This window comes from Rhipicephalus sanguineus, chromosome 5, assembly GCF_013339695.2.
Source record: "Rhipicephalus sanguineus isolate Rsan-2018 chromosome 5, BIME_Rsan_1.4, whole genome shotgun sequence".
NCBI classification, from domain to species: Eukaryota; Metazoa; Arthropoda; class Arachnida; order Ixodida; family Ixodidae; genus Rhipicephalus; species Rhipicephalus sanguineus.
Window position 1 is genome coordinate 62797018 of NC_051180.1, and position 7627 is coordinate 62804644.

A 7627-nucleotide genomic window follows, 5' to 3' on the forward strand; every position below is an offset into this window, starting at 1 on the left:
ACTGAGTCTCAGTCAAAACTAATATGTCCATTTGGCAGTCCTAGTTGAGATGGCGTAATGGTGAAGAGGTGCTCAATTTTTTCGGGAGGTAGGGGCAGAGACTGGCGCAGAGGACGGGTACTGCACAGGAGCGTTCCACCAAGAGTAGTCAGGTGATGCTCTTTCCTGTTGCCGATAGATGCTTACCTGCGAAGGTGGTCAGGATGTTGCGTCGAAGCATTATGGAAGGGAGAACATGGACGCGTGCACCATTAATGTTTGGATCTGTGCGAGCACGTGGCCGTGGGTGGAGAATGCGTGCGCACGTGGACGTGGATTATGCTGGTCATGTGCATGATGTCCCTCTCTATTCGTACCGAGTGCATCACCTTGTGTTGAAGTCTGTCGCGTCGATTGAAGCATGGGCAAGAAGGTTGACGGTGTGGAAGAAACGCTGCTGCACTTGACCAACGTCTTCTGGAACCCGCACTATGTTCTGGACCAGTAGGCAGGAGATTCACGGCAGCAGTGTAGGGCAGGTGTTGGCATTCCTTGATTCCAGAGAGCTGCACAGCTGCATTTAGCTTTTGTAAGAACATGGGCGCATGAGGTGACGTTGAAGTAAGAGCTGCCTGACCGTAAGTATGATGTAGTGGGCTTACGGTAGCGTTGTCAGTAGATGGCTTCTTAGGCAGTGCTTTTGATAGGCATTGACAGGCATTTGAGTCGTCCGACAGCCATGCTGTTCGTTTTGGCAGTGTAGAAAATGACAATCCGCTCTCTGACGGCCACGGAGGAGCCACCGTAGCAATAATGCCTGGAGGAGCGGCAGGACACAGCAGAGGTATAGGCAGAGCAGCCATGACAAATAGTGGTGTGTAGCCCATTGTCGTAAGTGTTGCGGCAGCGAGCAAATGATGCGCAGCAGCGAGCAAATGACATGGCACTGCCGATTGTGGTAGGGCTAGCACTAGTGACAGAAGTTCGTTGTATGACTGAGTCGCAGGAGGAGGTGCTTCACATCACAGAGCAGGAGGAAGCGCAGCTAGGATTATGCGCTACCCTTCGTGCTGTGACGTGATGCTTTTGAAGTAGAATGCAGCCTCCATCTGAACAAGCCAGACTGTAGGGCTTCCTCGCCAGAACTCGGGAAATGGCGGTGGTTCCAGGATGTAGTGCCATGAAGCTTCTGGTCAGATTGCCATGGTGATTGGCGTGTCAGGGTCGGTTCACTCGGTGCGTGGTCCGTGTGTGTCCGGTGTAATCTTATTGAACGTTGCATTCTATTAGATGCGAAGCATCTTATAGCGGAGTTCAAACCGGTGGTGGTGGTGGTGCGCGGCGTGACCACCCTTACTGCGCATGCGCGTACCCTCTCCACTTCCCATCTCCCCTCTCCACTCACCCTTTCCACTTTCACCTCTCCCATTTCCCCTGTCCACTTCCCCTCTCCCCTACCCCTCTCCACTCTTCTCTGAAATGCGGGCTAGACATGCCGAAATTCTCTCCTGCGCAATGCTGCGATGAGCGCCAGCACGTGCGCGTCCCCTCCCCCTCTCTCTCCTCTACTACGCTGCCCCCTCTCACGCGCCTGTCGACCGCGTTACCCACTCGCCCTGTGAGAATTAACGGCCAGGCCAGAGGGAAAACACGACACGCGTAGCGTTCCTCTTCGCATTCCACGACGCGAGGTCGGTAGCATGCCCAACGAACGCCAACGGAACGCGATCGTGCAAATGCTCCGGCTTTGCATCTCCTCATGGTCCCCTTTAGTGGGAAATGGTATAATTTTAGTCCGTAGTCACCACTGTAGCGTGAGGCGGAAGGAAATTGATGCCGCTACGTTGACATACAAAAACCAACTGATTTATTCCATGGCTTACACACTCGCTCTGTTTGCACCTCTGCAGACTTCGTTGTCGTCGCTGCGTCTGCACTCCAGCACGCCTACTGTCATCTCAGGGGAAAGACCTACGGTCAAAATCAAAATGATGTTATCAAATTAAGAGCACCGCGAGTGACCGTGTGCGTGGAGTTGTTTTTCCTGCAAGACTGCTAACATCATATGTGCCTACGTTTGCCGGAATGTTTGACCTGACACGTACAATATACAGTGTTGGTGGAGCAGGATGATAGTTGAACGCTTGATTAAATAGACATCTCACAGACGTGGCCAAAAGACTTCTGAAAGCTGTCGTAGAGCACTTTAATACGCTGGAACAGCCCTGCCATGGTGGTCTAGTGGTTATGGCGCTTGACTGCTGACCCGAAGGTCGCGGAATCGAATCCCAGCCACGGCAGCTGCATTTTCGATGGAGGCGAAAATGTTTAGGCCCATATACTTAGACTTAGGTGCACATTAAAGAATCCCCGGTGGTCGAAATTTCCGGAGCCCTCCACTACGGTCTCTCATAATCATATCGTGGTTTTGGGACGTTAAACCCCAGATGTTATTATTAATACGCTGGAACACAATTTTAATAAACTAAACTTCATATCTTAAGTCGCACTTTCAGTCATCTAGAGAGAGAAATTATTGAAAATCAATTCCCATTTACAAGTTGAGTACCCTGTTAGAGACACAGATGTTTCAAAGGATGCTCTGCAATTAATATGTCACAGCAATGGCGTAAAAATACTGGAAACTTAATTTTTTGTGTTCTTCCATAGACAAGAGCTGATCATGCATATCCCCTGTCCTAATCTCTCGCGTCAATAGGTTTTTCTTGTCTTTTTGTTATTTCTCTGCTCATAAGCCATGTTCTACTAATTTATTTTCTTTTATTCTATTGTTATGTTTAACCATTTAATTGGTCTCATTTTGTTCTCCATCAGCACTCAAAAAGATGTGTATTCATGCTGGCAATCAAAACCGAATATGTATTCATAAAAACGGGTTTCTTTTACCAGTTTTAATTTATTTTTTGTCCTTTGTTCTTGTTACCTTTTTATGTGTTTTCCTCATAGCCGAACAGCATATCTCCTTATTTCCTGGAAGATAAGTTCCTTGTATTGTCACAGCCTGCTTGGAGCACTTGAATGTCCTTTTTTCTTTTGCGCTTGGGCACCCAACGCACCCACACCTTCGCATTGCTACCATTTGGCTGTCTATAACAACTAAACACTACCTCCTCTCTTTGTTTCGTGTCAGGGCTGCAGAGACCGCATCATGGCTAGGGCTTCATGTCTTTGGTTTAAACAGCAGAACGACATCCACAGAAAATTTTTGGGTGGGTCTGTCTGTCCAAAAAAGCATCTTATTTTTCCATTTTGACGGCTGGAAAAAACCTGGATTAACTGCGGAAAGAGAGTTGTCTGTGCTAAAAGTTGGTAATAGAAAGGAGTGATCTGCCATCTCTGAGACGAAGCTGGTGTGAAATAAAGGTCTTCACCGGTACAGTGAAGTAGAGAAAAAGGTTTAATAAGTAAACAAGATAAAAAACACGTCCATGTCAGGCAAACATTCTTTGCTGCATCCCAAGTGCGCGCTGTCTTCTCTTGCCAACACTTGGTTGTCTTCTTTCTTCTATACATATTTAACACACTCCGAGGCCTGAGGTGAAGTGTTTGAGGGGGTACAATCTTTGAACAGGTCTGACAACTTCAGATCCCTGAAGTTGTCAGACACTTTCATAGCACCACCATAGTCATTCACAAACATGGGTCCTGCAAAATCCACTCCCGTTATTTCAAAAGGCCTAGAGTTACGCACGCGATCACACAGAAGAGAGGCCACTGGTACACTTGTCGCCCTCGCTAAAAACCGAGCACCCGTCAAACACTTTACAATGGCACGTTTCAAGGCTTGTCTGGCTCTCGCCACCTAAAAGCTAGCACGAATCTCTGCTAACGTTGCACCAACACCACCGTGTAGCACTGTTTAGTGAGCATGTGTAACGATGAGGTGAACCGCAGGATGATTGTTCAAGAGTAGCACCAGTGTGTTCTCGCAGCACATGAGATTAGCGTTCTTGAGGCGTGTGCGTATCCTCAGAGTACTCTTGTCGTCGATTAATGGGTGTAGTTCGCATATCGATGAACTCTACTCCAAATTGTGTGCTGCTGAGAGTTGAGTTCTCTCTCTCCCTTATGTGTCTATTTGGGCTTGTCTAAACCAAAGGTATTCTGCTTCTTTTTTTTTTGTGCAGTGCACAACCTAAACTTGACATGTCTATCAATCAGTCAATCAATCAAGGAAAATTTTATTGCATCATAATATGAAAAATGCGTACACAAATATTTTGACCCATAGCCTAAGCGGCTAGTGATGGGTCCAATACAAAAAAGGCTGTAAGAATTAGCAGCCTTGTGCAGAAAAAGAAACAATAGCGAAAGTATCATCCATAAGCGAAAAGTGTTATACAGATTCAAGGAACCATACTAAAAAACAACGAATACATGACCATCATGAACACAATAAATATACACGAGAAAATTTTTAAGAATAAACAAAAACTGAAGAATATGCCTGGTTAGAAATTAAGTATCGTTTGCAGGTAATGTCAGAACTTCTGGCGAGTTTTATTTCGAGAGGTATATTGTTCCACAGCTTAGCACTAGAAAATTGGATTAGTCGTTCACCATACACATTTGAACATAAAGGAAGGTTAAGATTACCGATGCTTGCGTGCCGTGTGTTTAATGACGGGAACGTGAAAATAGTATGGGGCAGAGGCGTGTTTGTGTTTATTATTTTATTTACTAAACAGGAAATCTTGTAATTGCATACCTCCGTAAATGGCAGTATACACATTCTCTGAAATAGAATAGTAGAGGGGTAATTACCCGGGGAGAAAGTAATCACACGCACAGCTCTTGAACTTCTTGAGTAGATAGTACTGCATCGTGGCGGTGGTTTGATAAGCGACAGTTGTTCATAAAGCAGTGACTCTCGCCATTTTGATCCAGGAGCTGTATTTCTCTGTGCTGAACAAAGCTTGTTTTGTCACACTGATTGGGCCGGAACAACCATCTTCAACTTACAATTGAGAAGTTCATCTGACGCCATAGAGGGCGTAAGGTTGTCCATCGTTAGCCAGCAATCTCATGTTTTGGGCAGCCATTCAGCGCCTTTCCACCACAATGGGTTACTTAAAGGGGTCACGAGGCACCCCTTGGGCTTATTGAAAAAACACATCCTGTAGAAAGCTGACACGGCTATGAACTGCTCAGCCAAATATTGCAGTCGTGCGCGCCGCGTAAAGGCCACAAGCGGAGCGCGAAGTTGCTGTTTTCTCAGGCGCCCTCTTTTCAAACAGAGACCGGTTCTCACTCTCGTCGATGGGCGGGGGAGGGGGGGGGGCTGTCAGGTGATGTCGCGTATCTGTTTCTCCACGTCGCAAAAGACATAGCATCCTCATTGGCTGATAGTCGACATAAATTGAGAGTGGCGTTCGAATCAGATGCGCTTCTTGCCACGGGGTGCCGCCACTTGCCGGCACCGCACTCCTCAGTCTGCTAACTTTACACGGTAGCCACACTCGCGCATGTGAATCACAGTGGGACAGCGATCGCATTTCATGACGAGCGCTGACGTAACTTCTTTCCCCCGTGCCATCCCTCTCTGTGTAGCTTCCAGTGCGCGCATCGGGACAAGAAAAGAGAGAAAGCGCTGAGAGCGTGTGCCAAACACTGTAACTCTGCTCGTCTTGACAGATTCGAGAAATTCTTGTGGCAATCGATTCGGGAAGCAGTAAACTCCGATACTGAGGTCATTAGATCATTACTTAGAAAAGCGGTTCATGACCCCTTTAAAGTATCTTTTAGTAGAAGTCCACGAGTCAACAGATCAGCTGCGTTTTGAATGCCATGGCAATGGTTCCACTGTGCTGGATCAGTTGTTTTTTTCTATTTCAATTACTGTGCCTGAAACAAATTGGTTCCACTTGACGGCCGAGCTTCGGATCCAGCAGGGTGCAACTATTGAATCTGTCCAATAGTACTCCTCGATTTTCCAGCTTCTGGTTGTGAGAGCATCAAGTAAGAACTTCAGCACTCTAGCAGCCAAAACTGTGGCTACCTGTTTCAAGTGTGATAAGGATATTTGTTTCATTGGGGCAACTCTGCATGTAGGCATTAATAGCTGTATATTGGCATTTCCATATTCATCCTCGACCTTGATATATGCCACTACCCCATAAGCACTCGTGCTGGCAACTGCAAATATGTGAAGCTAATAACCTGTGGACTGCTTTAAGCACAGCTTCAGCTCGCACCTCGGAAGTGAAAACATTTGATGCCTATGAAGTTCTTCACACCAATTCTTCCATTCCTCGTGTAACGGTGCTGGCATAGCTTCTTACCACGTAGTTCCATGCTGCCAGAGACGCTCGAACAGGAATTTTATCTTGACAAGAAAGGGAGGTAGCCACACCAAAGGACCGAAAATTCTTGTGGTTGTCTGAAGCACAAATCTCTTGGTATCTTCCTTATTTTGAATAAACATTAACATGCGCTCAATGTTTAGTCAAAGTCAGTCCTTCGTATCCCACAAGAGACCAAGGTCTTTTGTTGGGGCTGCTTCCGAAGGTGTCTCTAAACCTTGATTAATGACTTGCCGTAATTTGTCATCATTTGTTGACCTTTTCTGTAGCTTCATTCCTGCGCTGTTATGAATAGTATTTGCATCATGGAATATTCGTAAAGCTTCATGTGATGATGACACCCCAGTGACAAGATGATCGATGTAGAAGTTCCCTAATGATTGTTGCGCTGTAGATTGCAGGGCTTGTTCAATGGGCTTGAAATGGTACAGTAATGTTGCAGTCAGCTGAAGTGGGCTTGTGGTTGTACAAAATGGAACTTGAGTCAATCTGTAGTTTTCGATTTTAGGCAGCAGTTCAGCTGTAGCCGGTGTGAGTTCAAACCACATGATCTGTAAGGCATCTCTTTCTTCTTTGGTAATGCCTATCTGTAGGAACGCTTTCTGGACATCTGCTGTAATTCCAATCTCGTGCAACCTAAAGTTCACCAACATTTTTACCATGTCACTGTTTATCTTTGGGCCTTTCTCTAGGTGATCATTGAGCGATGGTATGCCTTGCGAGTGAGATGAGATGTTGAATGCTACTCTCAACCATGTCTTCGTGGAAGATTCTCGAATTACCGCATGATGAGGCATGTAGTAGCACTTGTATGGCTCATCGGTTTCAAAAGTAATTTTTTCGGCATGTCCGTCAGCTTCGTACTGCCTGATCACCTTGTCGTATTGCTGCATAAGCTCATGCTCTCTGTAAAGGCAACTGTGAAGTCTGCACACAGCAACCGCTTGGTTGTTCGCTAGATTCAAAGTTAGCGGCTTCCAAGGAAGTGAAACTTCTTACCGCCCATTGTTATACTGGACGACGTCGGTGAATTGCTTCATTACAGTGTTGTCATCGTCGTCTTTTGTGAGTGGGTCAGAGGTACTAATGCTGTTAAGATCCCAGAATTGTCGCAGCGTTGGAGACACCTCTGCATCAACACAGCTTGTGCGAACCACACAGATGTGAGCAGTGGCACGCTTAAAATGCTGTCCTTCACATTGTATAGGTCCTTGAAACGTCCTTCCAAGCTTTGTGTTGATGGCAACTAGGCCTTGTTCTTGCTTGTGAGGGAAAACTTCGTTTAACAAGAATTTCCACATTTGGTCCGCTCTAACGAGTAAGCT